Source organism: Toxorhynchites rutilus, chromosome 3 (assembly GCF_029784135.1).
Source record: "Toxorhynchites rutilus septentrionalis strain SRP chromosome 3, ASM2978413v1, whole genome shotgun sequence".
NCBI lineage: Eukaryota > Metazoa > Arthropoda > Insecta > Diptera > Culicidae > Toxorhynchites > Toxorhynchites rutilus.
Genome location: NC_073746.1, coordinates 187,552,140 through 187,571,626, shown reverse-complemented (window position 1 = coordinate 187,571,626; position 19,487 = coordinate 187,552,140). Strand labels below are relative to the sequence as shown.

Genomic DNA, 19,487 nt, shown 5'->3' with positions numbered 1-19,487 from the left:
ATGGTGATAGAAATTTTGATTGGCAAGTGATCACAACCGTTGGGGTCCTGGATTACATTCCACTTGCAATCTAACGATAGTGAATTCGAGCAAAGCGAGAGGTCAAGAGCACTTGGGTTAGCAGGAGGTTTAGGTACACGTGTTGTTTCCCCAGTATTCAAAACGGTCATATTGAAGCTGTTACAAAGGTCATAGATCAACGATGAACGATTGTCGTCGTACTGTTCCCCCCAGGCAGTTCCGTGAGAGTTGAAGTCTCCCAAGATCAATCGTGGCTCAGGAAGGAGTGAGCACATGTCAACCAGTTGCTTGCGGCTAACCGCAGCTCTCGGAGGCCAATACAAGCTGACAATACAGAGGTCTTTGCCTCTGATGTTTGCATGACAAGCAACAGCTTCGATCCCTCCAATAGGTGGAAGGTCAATTCGAAAAAATGAGTGGTACTTATTGATCCCCAATAGCACCCCTCCGTATCTGTCATCACGGTCCAAGCGTATAATATTAAAATCGTGGAAAGAGAGATCATCTCGCGAAGAAAGCCAAGTTTCGGACAGAGCAAAAACATCACAATTGAACTTATGAATTAAAAATTTGAATGTATCCAATTTAGTGATAAGACTACGACAATTCCACGGTAAAACAGTGATATCTCCGACCTCTCTATTTGAATTAGACATCAAGAGAGATAATCATTGCAAGGAGGGGCCATGTTTGCATCAATTGTTGCAAAATTGTCTTTAATACTGGAAGCATTGAGATAACAATGGTTCTGATGGAGTCGGAAACGCACAAGGTCCAAAAGGTCAGTCAACTTTATTAATCCCGATTGGGAAGTTGAACTGGACGGAAAAACAGGGACAGTTGGGGTTTTTGATGTTCCCTCGAGTGCTGGGTTTTTCAAAGATGAACTATTCCCACGGAAGCCAGGAGGAATCTGATTTTGCTTGTCCGCTGCACTCGATTTTTTAGGCAAGCTAACAGGGGGTATCACTGGGGGGACTTGTTCTTGAATTTTGGGAGTGGTCACATTTTTGCGCCGGGGATTCCCTTTGAAAATAAGCGGTGTGCCCCCGCTAGCTGTGTCTGATTGTGGCAATGCAAGAAAAACAATGCCGATATTCCGACACCAGCAAAAGGTCACAGCGTCCGCTGTAGCAGCCTTTGTTCTCCGCTGATTGTGGCACTGGTATTCCGCTTCTCCACAGCACGGATCACACGCGACATTCACAAACCCACTTGGGTGAAAACAAAAGCACTCCACCAGTCACGAAGCCAATAACGGTATTGTTGTAACGGTACAATAGACGCAAACAACTCTACGTCTGGATGCCTCGGCAGCTGGTAAACGAATGAAGATTGGCCATTTGAACTTTATTGATGTGTCCAGGTGCGAAACATCCAAAAAACTAAAATTCTAGTGTTTCATATCCGATGGATATGATATCTCATATCTAGTGTTTCATAACCAGATGGAGAAACTCTCACTCCTCTACAAAAGTAACGTCAATTTCACATGAATTACAATAAGTTTCAAATTAAGTAGGTTTATTAGGCATATATTACTTAACAAACATAAAATATATTGGTGTCAATTGAACTGGCCCCAGAATAGCCGCAGCCGGTTTGTTGAACCCTTGTAGCCAAAACCATGTAAACAGGTGGGAGTTCTACAAGTTTTTCTTTAGAACCGATTTCAACCAACGATTTTTTTTACATCTTGGATATATTTCCTGTCATCGTACGTAGAATTTTTTTTTCGAAATATTGATTTTTGACAAAATTGCGACATTTTTTGTAAAAAAATACGTTTTTGCTTCATAAATCGAGACAAAAACATTCACCTAAATTTTATTTTTCAAACTACCAAAAAAATCCTACGTACGATGACAGGAAATTTAGTGGAAAATCTGGGAAAACTATTTCATCAAAATCGGATGGACCATTCCGGACCACCAGTTTGCAAAACTTGGTTTCGAGAAAAAAGCGTTTTAAATTTTGGATCCGCGCTTTTTACGCAAAGACTTAGATCCACTATTTGGCTTGTAACTCCGGAACGGAGCATCGGGAAACCTGGGACAAAAACTACAGTAAGGTAAACATCCCAGAGAACATTTTAAGCTAGAATTTTTTTTTTCAAGTATCCATGGTGTACTACCCCCTTAAGCTCTTCAAAAAAACTCATACTGCTTGTAAGCTGCATCTACAGCATCTACTATTCGATAGATACCTTACCATCAACACGAATGAACAGTCCGAAGTGCAACGAAGTACTTCAGAATCATTTACTGCTGGTTTTGCATCAAAAACAATGTGATAATTGGGTAATGTGGCATCAATTCATGAAATCCGGAGGGTCATGGTATGGTTTAATGAATAGGGACTTCAGATTCTGGACTGATGAGTTTGTTTGCCGGATCAAAACCCTATCAAGAACTTATAAGAAGTAATCGTACGAATAGTGGATGCAGCTGACAAGCAGTATTAGTGATTTGAAGAACTTAAACAAGCAGTATCCTCTGCGATGAACGAGATACACACTACAACATGGCGCAGCTTGGTCGAAACCACCCCGAATGGTTTATTTGGACTGATTGAGAACTAAAGATGACCTACGAATTAGAAACTTCTTGTAATTCATGTGAAATTGACATTAGTTTTGTAAAGGAGTGAGAGTTTTTCCATCTGCTTCTATAGTTATGAACATTGAAACATTGGAATTTTAGTTTTCTGAATGTTTCTCGCCTGGACACAACAATGAAGCTCAAATGCCAGTCTTATAAATGAAGATAATTATTACATCCTACACTATATACATCAATTCAACCGACTTCTTACATATTTCTGGAAACTAAGAAAAATGGAATGGTTCTATAGTTATGAAACGCGTAACGTAATAACAACGTAAATGGAAGCTGGATGAAACTAGGGAGTTATACAAATAACTTCACGGGTAATGTTGGGAAACAAATCAAATCGAAAATTAATCCGATTTTTGGGTATAATAGAACCTTTCTTTTTCATTTGACTACACAACATTTTATTTACAAATACATATTCATGCTGAAAAACTAAAAATATGTTTAACACGTTGACTGCCACAGTATAACATATGATAATAATAGTAACAAATATAAACATATAAGCACATTCTCTTTCGAACAAAAATACCTTCCGTTACGATAAGAAACGATGGTCCTAATGCGAATGGCCAATTAGCTAGTTTTTGTACGGGAAAATATCATACTTGCTAAAACCTTGCATTTTGTTTTTGTAATTACTGATTGTACAGGTCGGACTCGATTATCCGGAGACTCGATTATTCGGAGACTCGATTATCCGGAGACTCGATTATCCGGGATTCGATTATCCGGAATTTTAGACTCGATTATCCGGAGTATTTTATTTTTGATTTTCGGAAATTTTGAATAATTTGTATAATAATTCTATATTGAATAGCTAATATGGGTACAAAAGAAAGGGCTTGACTAGTAGAATGCAGTTATTTATGAAAAATGCAAATCCAAAATGGCGGCCACTACAAAATGATGGATTACATATTTTCTCAGAACCACATCAATATGGGTATCAAATGAAAGGGCTTGACTAGTAGAACACAGTTATTTATAAAACATGCAAATCCAAAATGGCCGCCCCCGCAAGATGGCGCCATATATATTTTTTTCACAACCCCAGAACCCCATCAATATGGGTATCAAATGAAAGGACTCGACTAGTAGAACACAGTTTTTTATGAAAAATGCAAATCTAAGATGGCGGCCACTACAAAATGGCCGATTACCTATTTTCTCAGAACCCCATCAATATGAGTATCAAATGAAAAGGCTTGACTAGTAGAACACACTTATTTATGTAAAATGCCCAAAAATGTATGAAAAGAAAGTTCTCGATTAGCAGAACATATCATATAATGAAAAATCCAGTTTCAAGGTGGCCGCAGTCCCCAAACAACTAATTACTTTTTGAATAGTTTCATTCAGTTTGACCTGTTTCTATGTATGTTTGAATGTTTGTTGGGTTGTCCCACATTAATAGAAAATTGACCCCGCTCCTGTTGAATGCTTGATCTGAAATTTGGAACATACATTTAATTCTTCTGTCATTATAAAACTGCGTATTCCATGATCTTGACAAATTCAATTTGGCCGCCACAAAAAAATGGCTGAATGGCTTGATTTGGAGAACACACTACACTATAAACAACATAAATTCGAAAAGGTCGCCGCCACAAATAGGTCGGACTCGATTATATGTGGTTCGATTTTATACAATTTTGGACTCGATTATATTCAGTTTGGAAAAACATATTTTTTTATATTTCAAATATGACTTATTTCATGAAGAAATGTTACCTTTTTTTGAAGATTTTGCTTGAATTTTCACCAGGAATTGTTTATATCGATATTGCAGATAGAAATTGTGCGTGAAAGAACAAATTGTGGAGCGGTTCAAGAACTTCATTTTAATTGATAGAATCAATCTAGTTTAATATAAATTTTAAGGATAAAATTAATAATAACAAATTAAAAATTATTAACTTCCAAAATGTTATTAAAATTCACTAATTTAGTTGGTTCACTACTATATCCTGTACAAAATTTTCTCATCTTTCAAATGAAAGCATCAGAATCGTCTTCCGTAGCGTACTTTTTAATGTAGAGCCAGTATGAAGCAACAGAGCCCGAAACAAAAAAAAGTTCCCGTAACTTTATTGTCATAAAACGAAAAATACATGCAAAAAAAAAACAAATAAAGAAAAAAAAATGTTTTGACTCGATTATCCGGAGTGAAAAAAAAAACAATACTCCGGATAATCGAGTCCGACCTGTATTTGTTTTTCATAATTTACATGGTTTCGGGAACAAGGACGCTATATTTTTTATATTTTTCCTTGAAATCTAAGGTTTTCTCTCACATGGGATATTCAAAATCAGAGATGAGATTTTTTTCGTTTTTGAGCCATGATTTTTCTAATTCAAGATGTTTTGGTTGCGGTAGCTCATTGGACAGAAAATAGGAACATGGAAATCAATATTTTTGTGTACCACTAATTGGCTTTAGTTTGATATGTCCATCATATGAATCGGTCAAGTAGTTCAAAAGTTATAATTTTTTTCGGATCATCCTAAAATGAAAATGTGTGAAAAAAATACGGTTCTAATATTTTGCGATGAAGAACTGAACTACCAATTTTCACGAAAATCTGAGAACCACTACATCGGTTTGACGTGTAATGGCTGTATAGCAGTCCCAATCAGACGAAGACATGACGGAATTCTCAAAATGCTCTATATAGTGTTCTTCGATATTTAACTCCTATATCACATGATTCCGCTGCAATATCATGTTAAACAATTTCCGGTGAGCCTTCAATTGCAATTTAAAAAAAATCACGATTTTTACCCCATTGTACTTATAATAGCCAATAACCTTTCACCTTAACGTTGAAATATTACATTTTTTCTTGGAATAAGTCGTATTTGAAATATAAATCGTTTTTTTATCGATATATAACAGAATCCAATATCGTCTAGAACTGAATCATATATAATCGAGTTCGATCTGTTACTTCAGGAATCCGGTTTTGTTATTGTGGTTTTAGTTGAAAACCTGACTAAAATCTATTTTACTCTCGTTGGTTTGCGCCTGCGACCTACGTTTTGTAAAGAAAGAGCTTACAAACATTTTTTAAACGAATGGTATTTCTATATTGTTGAATTGGATTGTCTTTGTGCCCCATTTTGTGAACTATTGCTGTATTCGCCTGAAAAAAGTGTGTACGGAGTTTGAATCATGCGCCGAAACCCCAATCGAATTCCGCTCGAACGCTTCTTGAATACTAATTTTAACGAAGATTTCAACATGAAAGATCTTCTTTTTAATCATTTTAGTAGATTTTCACCTTTTCTAGCACTTAACAAAAAAAAAAGCAAACAAAATAATTAAAACAACTACAAAAACTGAAAAATAACGATGCTTGTTTTTTTTTACGGAATTTGCCAATGCAAACATTTTATCACTATTTTTTTGGCAGTCACATTTTTTGCAAATGCTTAGTATTATAAATCAAATTCAGTAAATTTACATTTAAAAATGAAGTGTTCGGAATTAGAATCATGGGTGGAAACTTGATTCAAATTCCGAACACTACTTCAATACTAACTTTAATGAAGATTTCGGCACAACATATATTTTTTTCTTCCATTTATTGTAGAGTCTTACCTTTTCGAGCACATAACATGGAAACAACAAAAAAAATGGTTGAAACAACTACAAAACTAAAAAATTTAAGATGCTTGTTTTTTACGCAACTTGCTAACGCAAACATTTTATCATTGGTTTTGACTATCGCTTTTTTGTAAATGTTGTACATTAGAAGTTATAGGCTGTGTCGATACCTTGAAATGATGTTAAAATGAAGCCTATACCTCAAAGAATGTCTGGTTTTTCATTATTCAAATAGTTGTAACATAAAAGTTTAGTAAATTTACATTTAAAAATAAAGTGTTCGGAATTTGAGAAAAACGGTACCTAAAGCGTTAAATATGGGTTTTTGATCATTTGAAAAATTGCCAAAATGGCGATCATTTAGAAGTTCATAAAAAACGTGATATCAAAAAACGGCTATGTACCGCTTTACATGCTGATAAAAGAATTCAGTCAGATCGTTCGAGTAGACCCTGAGGATCGTGAAAAACGCGTTTAGAAATTCGTACAATAATACTATATCCCTTGAGATGATCTCATGATTGTGTTACATTTATCCGAAAGATCCGAAAGTTAGTCAAACGACATTCAACTGAATGCAACAAGTACCCGAATACAACATATACCCGAATGCGAAAACGGTTTTCATTATAAAAAATAGAAACAGTAAAATGAACACCTGTACATTAGGGTTCCAATGAATATATGGGAAAAAATCGACCCTAAAATTTTTCAAAAGTTACCCTATACAAAATGTTTACCATTTTGAAAACACCCTATGCCCAATTACAGCTCAATCGGACTTAAGGGAGAGTGGCGCAATGCGGTCAAAGTTTGAGTTTTTTGAAAATCGAAAAAGAGTAAAGGAAATCGGGGTTTTATAAATAAATTTTTTGATGCCATATGTTTTAAAATTGCATTAAAAGTTAAAATCTAGTGTAAAATTACCGTGAGGGAAATTTCTGTTTCATTTATTATTTTTTACAATTGTCAGTTTCATCCAAGGTCTTTTAAATAGCTTCAAATTTTCTAAGAATAGGATAACGAAGAGGTATCGATTGGTTTTTAGTTAAATTATCGAAATTTGAGCACTGGTTCATTTTACCAACCCTGTTCATTTTTGCCGCATTTCCCCTACACATTATCCTGCCATTGGATCACGTAGCTCATACACGTAGGGGAAGTGGGAGCATAGGAATATGTCCATTTCCAGCATCCACATACCGCTACAATTTCCTTTTTTCTAAGAATATTACAGTTCAACTCATTGTTGTTCAAGATAGCATATCGGCTATTACTATAAAAATTCAAAATAGTACATTTTTTTGCTTGGAGGTAAAGTGGTCACTCGCACATATCAAGCTAAATGGGGTAGATTTAAGCGTTTTTTCGTCCTAATTTGTTCAAATCCAAATAAATTAAGCCTCATTATGCGGAACGTTATGTGTTTCTTACAACGTTTTTGTATGCATGAGAAAATTTTAATTGAGACTCTAGGTGAATAGACCAAGCTTATTTCATACATGTACCTACTATACATGTACGAAATAGTTACAGTTATTTTTCATGACTGCGATTTGTCATGAAAAATAACTCATTTTTAGCAAAAATGGTCGCTATTTTGGCAATTTTCGGAATTTTCAAAAACCCGTATGTAATGCTTTAGGTATTATCCTAAAGTTTCAAAATATTCATCGTTCTGCGGCCCCGGAACCACTAGTAAGGTATCCAGCTGTCAACAGCGTAATAACCATTATTCGTGCACTCAAAAAAGGATAAATACATCTACAAATATAACATTAACAATAACCAAAATACCCGAACACTTGACTTTATTCCTAACATCTGGAAAAAAATCACGAAAATTCATTATTTTTCGAACTTTCAGACAGGGTCCCTTCTTAATACATTTTGTATAGTATTTTCCCTTCAAGACAATTGTCTTTTTTAATTTCTTTTTCTTCTTTGTTTTTTAGATACTTCAAGTTCTAAGATGATTTATCCTTCACTAGAAATCGCCAGGATTTTTTTTGGAAACTTATTATAGCGATTTTTTCAAAAGATAGGAGTTGGGTGTCTAAGAACAAATTGCAGAGCGGTTAAATAGCGTTAATTTGGTTGATATAAATAATTATTTTTATTTTGCCTTGTTTCTGCGTTTGTGGCCGTTGTTTATTCGCGCGAGCTGTATCTGCTCACTAGATTGAATTAAGAAAACTCCCTTCGCGCCCGAAGAAGACAGTCCAGCTTGATTACATGTCCCAAATACAGGCAAACTTCAATATAACGTGCCCTCGATATAACGTACATTTTACCTCGATATAACGTACACATTTTCAAAGTGTAAAGGGATACTTTTTTGAATATTTTTTTCTGAAAGAACGATAAATTATCTGTATTTTGAGACTAGAACATGTTTTGTACCTTCAACAATCCCGGAATACTACTGGATTTGTGATTCCGAATTCTAAATGCTTTCGCCAACAGTATGAAGGAACACATCATGAGAATGGCTAATTCGTCTTCTAGTTGAATTTATTCATTAACCTTACCCAAACAACAAGACAATAAAGTTATATAAGCTACGTTTCTGAGTTCTTTATTATGCTTCGATATAACGTACAATTCGATACAACGTACAATTTTGAAAGTGAAATGTACGTTATATCGAAGTTACCCTGTATGTGTTTCCCTTAGGGCTATCGATCTTCGTGTGTAACTGTCCCTATATCCTTATACCCTCCTTCTCTTCCATTGCGAGCAATTGGCCACCTTGCTATAAACAGTAAAATAAGTTGAAATGTAAATAAACAATAGATATACGAATAGATTTAAGAATTGGGTGTGTTCAACAATTCCCTTACATCCCATCCTTTTCCTCAAAAAAATTATCACCTTTCTAAACTCGAGTCCACCGCGAGTAATTGGTTTTCTACCTTACAAACCAAATGGTTTATATATAGTTTCAAAAAATATATTTAAGAATCCTTATGTAACTGAGCCTGTAAAAATAATCGAATTAAAAAAAATTGCATTGTTGGGATGAAATTAACAATAACTTCAACAACTCTGTCATTGTTGAAATTCGACCATATGCGCAGAAGAATTTTATTCAATAATATACGGGTGTTCGATGCCCAGAGAAGATACCTGCAACATCTGTAAGTTAGCTTTCCCCGCACATCGAATACAATCGCTTGTTCATCGAAATCGATGAACATGTCAAATGACAAGTCTGACGGAGGCCATATTAAACGTCATGGAGACCATAACGCTTCCGTTGAACTAGGATATAAAGGCCTTCGAGACGACGCATCGATCTGCTTTACGTCTCTGACGGCTGAAGAACGTCAGCCTTTGATTTTTTTTATAATATATTTTAATAAAGTGGATTAGAAAAGTTAATGAAGTGAAATTACTTACCGGATAGTTATCGCGTAGCGTACTATCTCCTACCATTGCCATCTTGGTGTCCGCAGAAAGTGGAAAAAGGGTTACTTACCTGGTGACCACTCCGTTGCTTCCGCTTCGTTGCTCCCGCTTCGTTGCTCCCGCTCCGCTGCTATCGCTAACGGGTGTAGGCTGATAACGCACATACATGCTTGTAGAAAACGTACAAAAACAAATAGCAAGATTGGGTGAAGAACAAATCTTAACCTTCAAAACATGTATTATTTTTCGACATAGTCACCGTTACACATTTCTCCCAACTGCTATCATCTCATTGTCAGAGCTGTAATAACTATCCTTAAGGTATCTCTCTCTAGTAGAGGAAAAAAATCGCAAGACACAAGGTCGGGAGAATGCGGGAAATTGGTGGAAATAGTTCGAACTTCAGGTTTTTCAGAGTCTCAGTTGCACGCGACATGTGTGAACGAGCGTTGTCGTGTTGCAATATTTTTGGCGCCAGGTTACCTCTAACAAGACAAACTCGACGTCGGAGGTGTTCCAGTGTCTGTATATACTGTATATTCGACGACTTTGCGACTTCTATCGTATCGCGATTATTGAACATTTGCTGCGTGTTTTGTCAATAATTAAGGATTTTCCTGGTTGTCAATAACGAAATTTTATTACCCATCGATTCACAGTCAACCGTATCGTCACAATGAACAGCCCGTACACGACAATGAATCACATTAGGATTCATTTTCATTGATGGGGTTTTAAAAAAAAATATTTATGGTGTCATTTTGTGCCGGCGGCCATTTTGGATTTGTATTTTTCATAAATAACTGTGTTTTACTAGTCAAACCCTTTCATTTGGTACCCATATTGATGGGGTTCTAACAAATATATATATGGCGCCATTTTGTGGTGGCGGCCATTTTGGATTTGCAATTTTCATGATCTATTGTGTTCGACTAGTCAAGCCATTTCATTCGATACCCATATCGATGGGGTTTTCAAAAATACATTTATGGTGCCATTTTGTGGTGACTGCCATCTTGGATTTGCATTTTTCATAAATACTGTGTTCTACTAGTCAAGCCCTTTCACCCATATTAATGGTATTTTGAGAAAATATGCAGTCCGCCATTTTTTGGGTTCTCAAGATAATGGAATACGCAGTTCTATAATGATAGCAGAAATAAAGATGTGGCCACTCGCTCAGTGCGATTCGGATGTTTTTTTTGCGGGGCCTAAATAGTGTGTGGGTACGCTAGACAGTAATCAGAGTTAATTCGGGAAACTATTATTTTTACTTTTCAAAAAACAGCACTGAATCGATCTCATGAAGACAAACATACAAACAGGGTAAGCAACAGAACCGTTTAATAGAAATAAGGATTTGAATCTGTGCACTGAAACATACTTGCTTGCTTGCTTTTTAGTTTTTAAGAGGCTGAAACACACCATTCGTACTAAGTGTACCAAATGTGCCAACCGTGCCAAATGTGCCATTTGTACCATTTGTGTCATTTGTACCAAACGTGCCAGCTGTACCATTTGTGCCATTTGTGCCATTTGTGCCATTCGTGCCAGCTGTGCCAGCTGTGCCAACCGTGCTAAGTGTACCATGGCACAGCTCTGTGCCGTACCAAATGGTACAGAATTTTGTCGTGCCATGGTACGTGCCGTGCCAATGGCACACGCATATTAATGGTATGACTCTCAAATATTTACGGCGTCTGGCGTCTGATTTAGCGGAAGCCAATAACCTCCAGCACGAATTCAACCAAGTTGCAAAACTGGCAGGAAGAGATTGGTATTCTAGCTTCATGAGGAATCATCGTCTGTCTCTTCGAACCCCACAACAGCACAACGAAGCAACTGCGCTCCAAGGCAAAGCAAAGGCAATCCTCAGAACCGTAATCCAAGATGAAGAATAAAAATAAACAATTGCTTAAAAATAATTCAAAATGAGTTTCAAATGAAAAATGTTTTTATTTTCACCATGCATTCGCGAGTATAGATTACGTACATAAAAATAATTTCTGTGTGAACTTGAGTGTTCGAAATGATCTATATCAATATATCAATTGGGGGTCTCCGTAGCCACATTGGTTGCGCGTTCGCTTAGTAAGCGATCGATCGTGAGTTCAAAACTCAGGGCCCTCATTGACCATCTTTGTGTTGTTACAGAATAACTACGTCCACGCAACAATCATCAGCGATGGAGATCGATCCACGGTCGAAATAAGATCGATTCATCCATACAACTGCTCTGCTCTGCAAGACACATCGGGCTGCTGTTCTATAAATAACTCAACAATGATCAAACAACTGTCTCCGCTGTCCGGTGGTCCAACTGGATAATGGAAGAACAGAAAGAATACTCTTACGCCTAAATGGCTACTGTGTGAATGTACCATATGTAATGGTATACTGGCGAACGGCAACTGTGTAATGTGCTAATTATAGATATGATAACCATGTGACATGTACACGATTAAAATTCGGCTCTGTTACAGCTAAAAATGCTAATGAGCCTTAAATAAATAAATGGGATAAAAAAAAATACATCAATTGTGGGTGGGACGAAGCTCGCCGGGTCTGCTAGTTTGTTATTTAAAAACAAATTCTGATTCAAATGTTGGACATTTTCGGGTATCTTATATTGTCAGTCCCCTCCCTCCCAAAATTTCTAGGTGGTATGTTCGACCATAACACCCACTCTTCTCTACCCATAAAAAACCATAGAACACCCACTTCCTGCCTACTGAACGGTGCCTACACTCTCCAGTAATGATGCTTTTCCCGCATCTGATGAGAAAGCATTTATTTTTGATATAAGTTATCTCAGAAGTTCAATTCAATAAGTGCACACTTTTGCCACGTACGGTGCGCACCTTTGCCCCCACTATGGGGCAAAGGTGCGCATTTGTATTTTTGTATTAAAATATGTATTTGTCTTATTACAAACACAACTCGAGAAATGCTTGTACTACGTTTCGGAGGTCATATATATAATTACAATTTGGTAAACAAACGGAATTTTATTTGCTTTTATTTCAAGAGTTATTGGACGATAACAGTTAGGTGCGCACCTTGCCCCGCATTACTCTATGGCAAGAATTTCGTCGTCATCGATTACTTTCTCTTAGGGTACGTGAAGGACCGTTGCTATGTTAATAAGCCACAAAATTTGGAGGAACTTAAAGAAGAAATAACTCGGATTTTAAACAGTATCGAAGTCGTAATGTTACAGTTGAGCATGAAGAATTTTGTTCACCGTTTAAAACGCGTTATCGATAAAAGGGGTGGTCACATCGAAAATGTTCTAAAAAAGCTTTATATTCGTTTTTTAAATAAAAATCGGTTAACTTTTGTAGAAGTTATTAAAATTTGTTGCATGAGCGGTTAATCTGAAAGACCCTGTATAAGAAAACCAGAGAACGTCGAGTGTTTCATGTTTATGTTGGGATATATATCTATCTGATTTTTTCAACTGTTCACTACTGAAAAAAGACAGGATTAAGATTTAATTATTCCGGATTCTTTCTGCCACTGCAACTCTTCCAATCCTTTTTATGTTCAGAACAGTTCATATAACAAATGGAGCCACCACTTGGAGTACTGAATGAGTTAAATTTACGGATTTCTGAACAGTTACAAAAACAAAGTCCTACGTCAAGTTTCTGTCTGTGCCTCTAGGCTCAGACCCTTCTTCTTTTCTTCTCATTGGCACTCTGATTCTTATAATCCGAAAGTGCTCGTCATAGAAATGGGCAGCCGCTTCGTAAAATTATGGCCAATATGTACTTGATTAATATTGAATTTTGAAATAGAAAAAGAATCATACAAAAATTGAATTTGAAAAAAAAGCCGTTTGAAGGGAGGCCGACAAGATTAAGCATCCGAAAGACTATCAGAAGCGGGTTCCACTGCACTTGCATGAGTAATATATAATTAGGTGTTCGGTTCTATTCTTCCCGTCGACAACCGTAACAAAACAAAACATTTTTATCAGTGCACCACACATGTGCAATATTTGTATTGCTTTGAACTCGGCCAACGTAAAGCAGTATTTGCGATTAAAAGTAGTGTGACACTCGTGCAAGAGAGATTAACAGAAAGTTCATTTCACCAAAGGGGGAGGCTCATCTAGTGAGAAGAGGGCAATCATACTTGGACGTTCTCACATAGTCCCCATTGAGCATAACATTATGCTAACGGTGATAGTTCCCTTCCAGCGATCGAAACGGGGGGACAGTAATATATTTTAATTCGATGTTGAGTGCTTCATTGTTTGTGTAATACCATAATGAAATTGTAAATAAGCCATCGACGAAAGCAAACGTGCGCACATTTTGAAGTGATTTAAGTGATTTCTACTATTTTTCCCATTAATTTCTGCACACTTGACGAAAAGCCGAGGAAAGAAGAGTTCATATGTAGTATATTTAGTATTCAGTCGCGTGCTATTTTCGTGTGCTATCTGCTCTTCCCATGTTCCAAGCATTTACAGGCTTTCCTGGTGAAAGATAGAAACAAAAGGAACACCGGCGAAGAAGGGGAGCTCACTGCTTCAAACCAAAAAAAAAAAGTGGCGGTTGTTTTGTAAGCGTGTTTGCTAGGGTAACCACGTTGTTGTATTTATGATTCTAGCAAATAGGGACGAGAAGAGTGAGGCTTCCGTAGAACTAACGAAGATTTTCAAGTGTAAGGTGACGAAGGTGGTTACACAGGTGTGTGTGGTGAAAAAGATAAACGACAAGTGATAAGAAATATAGCAAGATTTCCTCGTGTACTTTTTTTTCTTCCTATTGCCAGCGAAAGCAGCCAACTCGACGGATTTGGTTTTCCGAAGCGAGTAATGTGATGCCAGTGAATCCTCGACTGTCTAGCAATACATACGGTGCTCACAGTTGATGTGTCGTAGTCATCAGGAGAGGATGCTCGTAATTTTTTGGCAAATGTGTATCCGAAGCGCGCGGCGAGTCTAAAGTGAAAATAGTGTGTCGATGCATTAAAACAAACCGCAGAATTTGTCGTGCGACGTGAAAATACCTAAAGTTGTACTCAAATTAATCATTTCCATTTTGTGCAGTGGTTTGTGGATTTTTGTTATAAGTGGTGACGCCTGGTATTTTAGCATTAAATCACCAGAGGAAATATAGTTCGTCAAGTGTTTAACAGTAGTGAATATCAGTGTAGGCAAAACGGTGAGCTTGTTACTTTCTAAGTCATCTGGTTTCATTTATTTGTTCTGTTTTCGTTTTCCATTCGTTTCACAGAATGAAACATTTTTTGCTCAGAAAAACGACACACATCGTTTTTCTTTTACCGATGTTGCGTTCTCGAATAAAATATTTTGTAGTATCTTTGATGATGATTAGAAGTAACTACTTCCCTCGTTTTAAAGTTTTCTTCAATCTACGATTGAGATATTCCACAAAACCAGAAACAGTTCGCCCAAAAATCAACCTCTGGAAATAATATTGCTTGTTCATTCGAATTTTCACTGCAGAAAAAAAAAATTAAAGAATACTGGTGATAACATTGGATGAGTTTATGAATGTGAACGAATGTATTTTTTGCTATATATTTGTTCCCTGTTAAGGAAAAATTGTCTTGACATATACATAATTCCATGAAAAGAATTTTGATGCTGTGTTCTTCACTTTTGTCGTGATTAATTTTACATACATTAAGCAACTACAGAACAAGGCTTGAATTGTAACTCACGAGATGCAATTGTGATCCGATTAAATAATAAAAGTCCCATCGCAGTCTATTACAAAGATCAGAGCTGGAAGGGTTGTGTTGAAGATAATTTTTTATTCGGATTTGATTTCTTAATGCTCTTTCAATTACAATCTTTACGCAAGGACACTTTTTAGAATAGTGCAGAACGTATGTTTAGCCAAAATGAACTATTTTTTTTGTGTCGGGCACACGTACAAAGCATTGGAGAGTGCGACATCCCAATTGTGAGAAAACTTTGTAATACAGGTCGGACTCGATTATATAAAGACTCGATTATATGTGATTCGGTTATATACAACTTTGGACTCGATTATATACAGTTTGGAAAAAAATATTTTTTTTTATATTTCAAATATGGCTTATTTCAAGAAGAAATGTAACTTTTCAACGTTAAGGGGAATTTTAAGTGGCTACTACATGTACAGTGGGGTAAAATTGTGATTTTTGAAGATTTTGCCTGAATTTTCACCAGGAATTGTTTATATCGATATTGCATTGTTAATTTCAAATACAGAAGTTGGGCGTCAAAGAACAAATTGTAGAGTGGTTTAAGAGCTTTAATTTGATTGATAGAAACAATCTAGTTTAATATAATTTTTTATGAGAAAATTAATAATAACACATTAAAAATTATGAACTTTTAAGTTTTTCACTTCCAAAATGTTATTAAAATCCACTAGTTTAGTTGTTCCACTACTATATCCTGTTTTCTCATCTTTCAAATGAAAGCATCAGAATCGTTTTCTGTAGCGTACTTTTTAGTGTAGAGCCAGTTTGAGGCAACAGAGTCCGAAACAAAAAATAAGATCTATAACTCTGTCATTGTTGAAATTCGAACATATGCGTAGGAGGATTTTTTTCATCAAATATGATCGTCTATCACCTCTTGAATCTGGATAAATTTATTTTTTTCATGTGAGAAAGGTGTTTTCTGACTTTATGGGGGTGAATCAAAAATCAAATTCCTCAAAAAACAAATCAAAAAAAATTGTTTTGACTCGATTATATACAAGATTTGATTATATACAGTGAAAAGAAATCAAAAACTGTATATAATCGAGTCCGCGCTGTACTAACCTCGAACCAACCTCGAGTAATCGGTTACATATTGCTAACATAGATGATAAGAAAAATTGTCAAAATATTGAACTCCCGGCCCCGTCATATGAGCCTTGATAAAAATATATATATTTTGGAAAAAAAATGTCTTTGATGTACCGAACATTAGGAATACTACATTAAAAATAACAATGCGTCCCGTTTTAACATAAGCTAGATAAATGATAAACAAAACGGTCTGACAATGTTATATTTATATGTGTATATATTTAACTATTATATATTGTTTATATATTTATATAATATCTCTACCAAAAGAACAGAAAAGTAAGTCATTTTATGAATGCATTCATTGCCAATCCACGAAAATTGACCCCAATACTTACTACTTATTATCCATGAATTCGAAATTGCTATCCATCTCTACTGCATTCCCGTTAACGGCTAATATTGCAATCTCGAGAGCGATAGTTGAGCGAACCCAAGCATTATTATAGTTGACACTCAGGGCACTGTATAATCAATCTAGTGTATAAACTTGCGTTGCTAGACTCAACAAGACTTTGGCAAACAAAAGACCACTCGAACGGGCTTGGATCGCTTAAAAAGGATGACGGTTCGTTCAGAAAAACCCCCTCAGAAGTACTAGACTTACTGATGAAGACTCACTTTCCGGGATCTACATCTGTCCACTCGGATACAAATCCTGGCTACAATGGCGACACAATATGCTCTCGAAGGCGTCTCCCGAAAGTGCAAAGGATGTCGCTAACATAGTTGCTGGGTTAGTCTTCACGAGGGCCAGAGTAGTAAACGCGGTGAGATCCTTTCTACCTTATAAATCTGCAGGTGCAGATGGGATTTTTCCTGCCCTGATTCAAAATGGAGAGTCAAAACTAATTCCGTCTCTAATCGAGATCTTTAAGGCAAGTTTGATACTAGAGCACATTCCTTCGATATGGAGACTTGTAAAAGTAGTTTTCATCCCAAAAGCGGGAAAACGCGACAAATCACTTCCAAAGGCTTTCAGACCATTTAGTTTATCATCAATACTGTTGAAAACTATGGAAAAAGTATTATATGAATACATAAAGTCTTTATTCATGTCCAAACACCCACTATCCAAATACCAGTTTGCCTACCAATCAGGCAAATCCACAACAACAGCATTACACATGCTTGTGACAAAAATTTGAAAACTCTGAGGTTGCGTTAATTTGTGCACTACGCCTAATAGGTATGATCAGAGATGCCAAGAATTCATGATTTTTCAAAATTTCCCAGACTTTTTGCACGTTCCCTGATATCCTGACATGCGAGAGCTTTTGTCTGATTTTTTAGAAATGATACTGAATCCATCTGATTTTTGTACTTTTAACTTTATCAGAATAATAATTATCCGTAAAAATATACTGGGATCCCTGTCAAAGTTTTCTTGGCTCTGTTACATAAGCCACCCGGTTTGCACATGTATAATGCTTACATTGAATAGAATGATATAAAGCTGTACCAAACTTAGCGAAAGGTTGCCCTAATGCGATCGGCGACCACCAGACCACCCTCCCTTGGATTTCGGGAATGGCAACACCCACCGAATTTTTAATAGTGTCAAATGAAAGATGTCACTAGGCAGACAATTTGGTTGTATGGTGATCTTTTTCCAGCTCCCTTCATTTTAGCATTTTGCTGCCGTTTTGTGGTTACAATGCTTAAAAAAGAAAAAGTTAGATTTTTGACCTGTACGGAAAATGAGTTAAATATTATGTATGTTGTAGATGCCGAAAAATTACAAAACTAGTCAATTTCGATTGCTTATGGTCTGCACTTTGAAACAAGCTATTAACATTGAATTTATCTGTTACCTGTGACTGTAGTACACGACATGCCGTTAATTGAAAAAAAGTCAGGGTAGTCCTAAATCGACTCTTTGTTTTTATTATGTGTGTGGGCGTTTGTGTTTGCGTGTTGACCGTTGAACGGTGAGCGTTGGGATTTGGGCGTTAAGCGTTGTCGTAGCACTTGTTTCCGTTTCCGTTTCCAATTCCGTTACCGTTTCCGATTCCGATTCTGATTCCGTTACCGTTTCCGTTTACGTTTCCGTTTCGGTTTCCGTTTCGGTTTCCGTTTCCGTTTCCGTTTTCGGTTCCGGTTCCGGTTCCGGTTCCGTTTGTGCATATGTTCTTTTACTTCCGCCATTTCACTCTGAAACTTTCTTTGTTTCGCTTCAACACTTGTCTAACTCAACTCTTCAACTTCATTTCCGGTCTATTAGTACCGTTTTCAGCTAACCGGAAGCTGCCATCTTCGTTTCCAAAATGTCATCGGAATACGATATTCGACTTCCGCTGTTATAGTCCTTTCACCGAATACCCATATTCATTATTGTTGGTCATTTAGAGCCATTATCAGCAAACCGGAAGCCAAAACAAGATTCTATTCATTTTCCGCTCGTCAGTTACTTTCATCCATTACCTATATTGTTAGAGGTGTATATTATTCCCCGGCAATTGGGAGTAGAATCGCTGCAAAAAATCGAAGGCCGGTTCAGGACCACCATTTTTGAAGGTGCCAAAGAATGAGACTTTAGATTTGGCCTCTGTTTTCCCCTTTTTTAGCACTCATGAACCACACCGACCAGCATAAAACATAGTTTGCCGAAGTTGCCCGAGAACATGAATTTTTTTTTGTGATGAATGGACGTTGAAATTTATTTATCCATTTATTTAATGTCAACGTCTTCGACCTAATGGTTGTACAGACTGCTTAGAGGGACTTATAGACTAACCTACTGATATTAAAATCGAACAGTTTAGATACCTCGATGAAGACGCGACAGCAAGCGTCTAATGGATTATTTTGCCCATATACGATACGGTGATTAGGCATCGCCAGGACTCGATGATGGCGTAGCTGTCGGGATGGTGCGTGCAGGCTAACGTTTCGAAGTAGATAACTGCAGTGTGACACACCAGATGGAATCATAAATTTATTGGATTTAATACCGTGGACCTTGACAAAAGCTTTGCGGGATGAATTTAGGGGGTCGGGTC

The 19,487-nt window shown here is 36.6% G+C and overlaps 1 protein-coding gene across 2 annotated transcripts in view; it reads left to right on the top strand.

Annotated features, from left to right (window-relative positions):
• Positions 1 to 14,470: 14,470 nt before the first annotated feature.
• The window catches only part of LOC129775565 (arylalkylamine N-acetyltransferase 1), an 84,800-nt gene continuing 79,783 nt past the window's right edge, over positions 14,471 to 19,487 (top strand). The window contains exon 1 of one of the 2 annotated variants that reach the window (XM_055780444.1): positions 14,471 to 14,834. The gene's annotated coding sequence lies outside the window, so the exon portion shown is untranslated. The remainder of the gene's footprint in view (positions 14,835 to 19,487) is intronic. The other variant, XM_055780443.1, reaches the window with a different exon arrangement.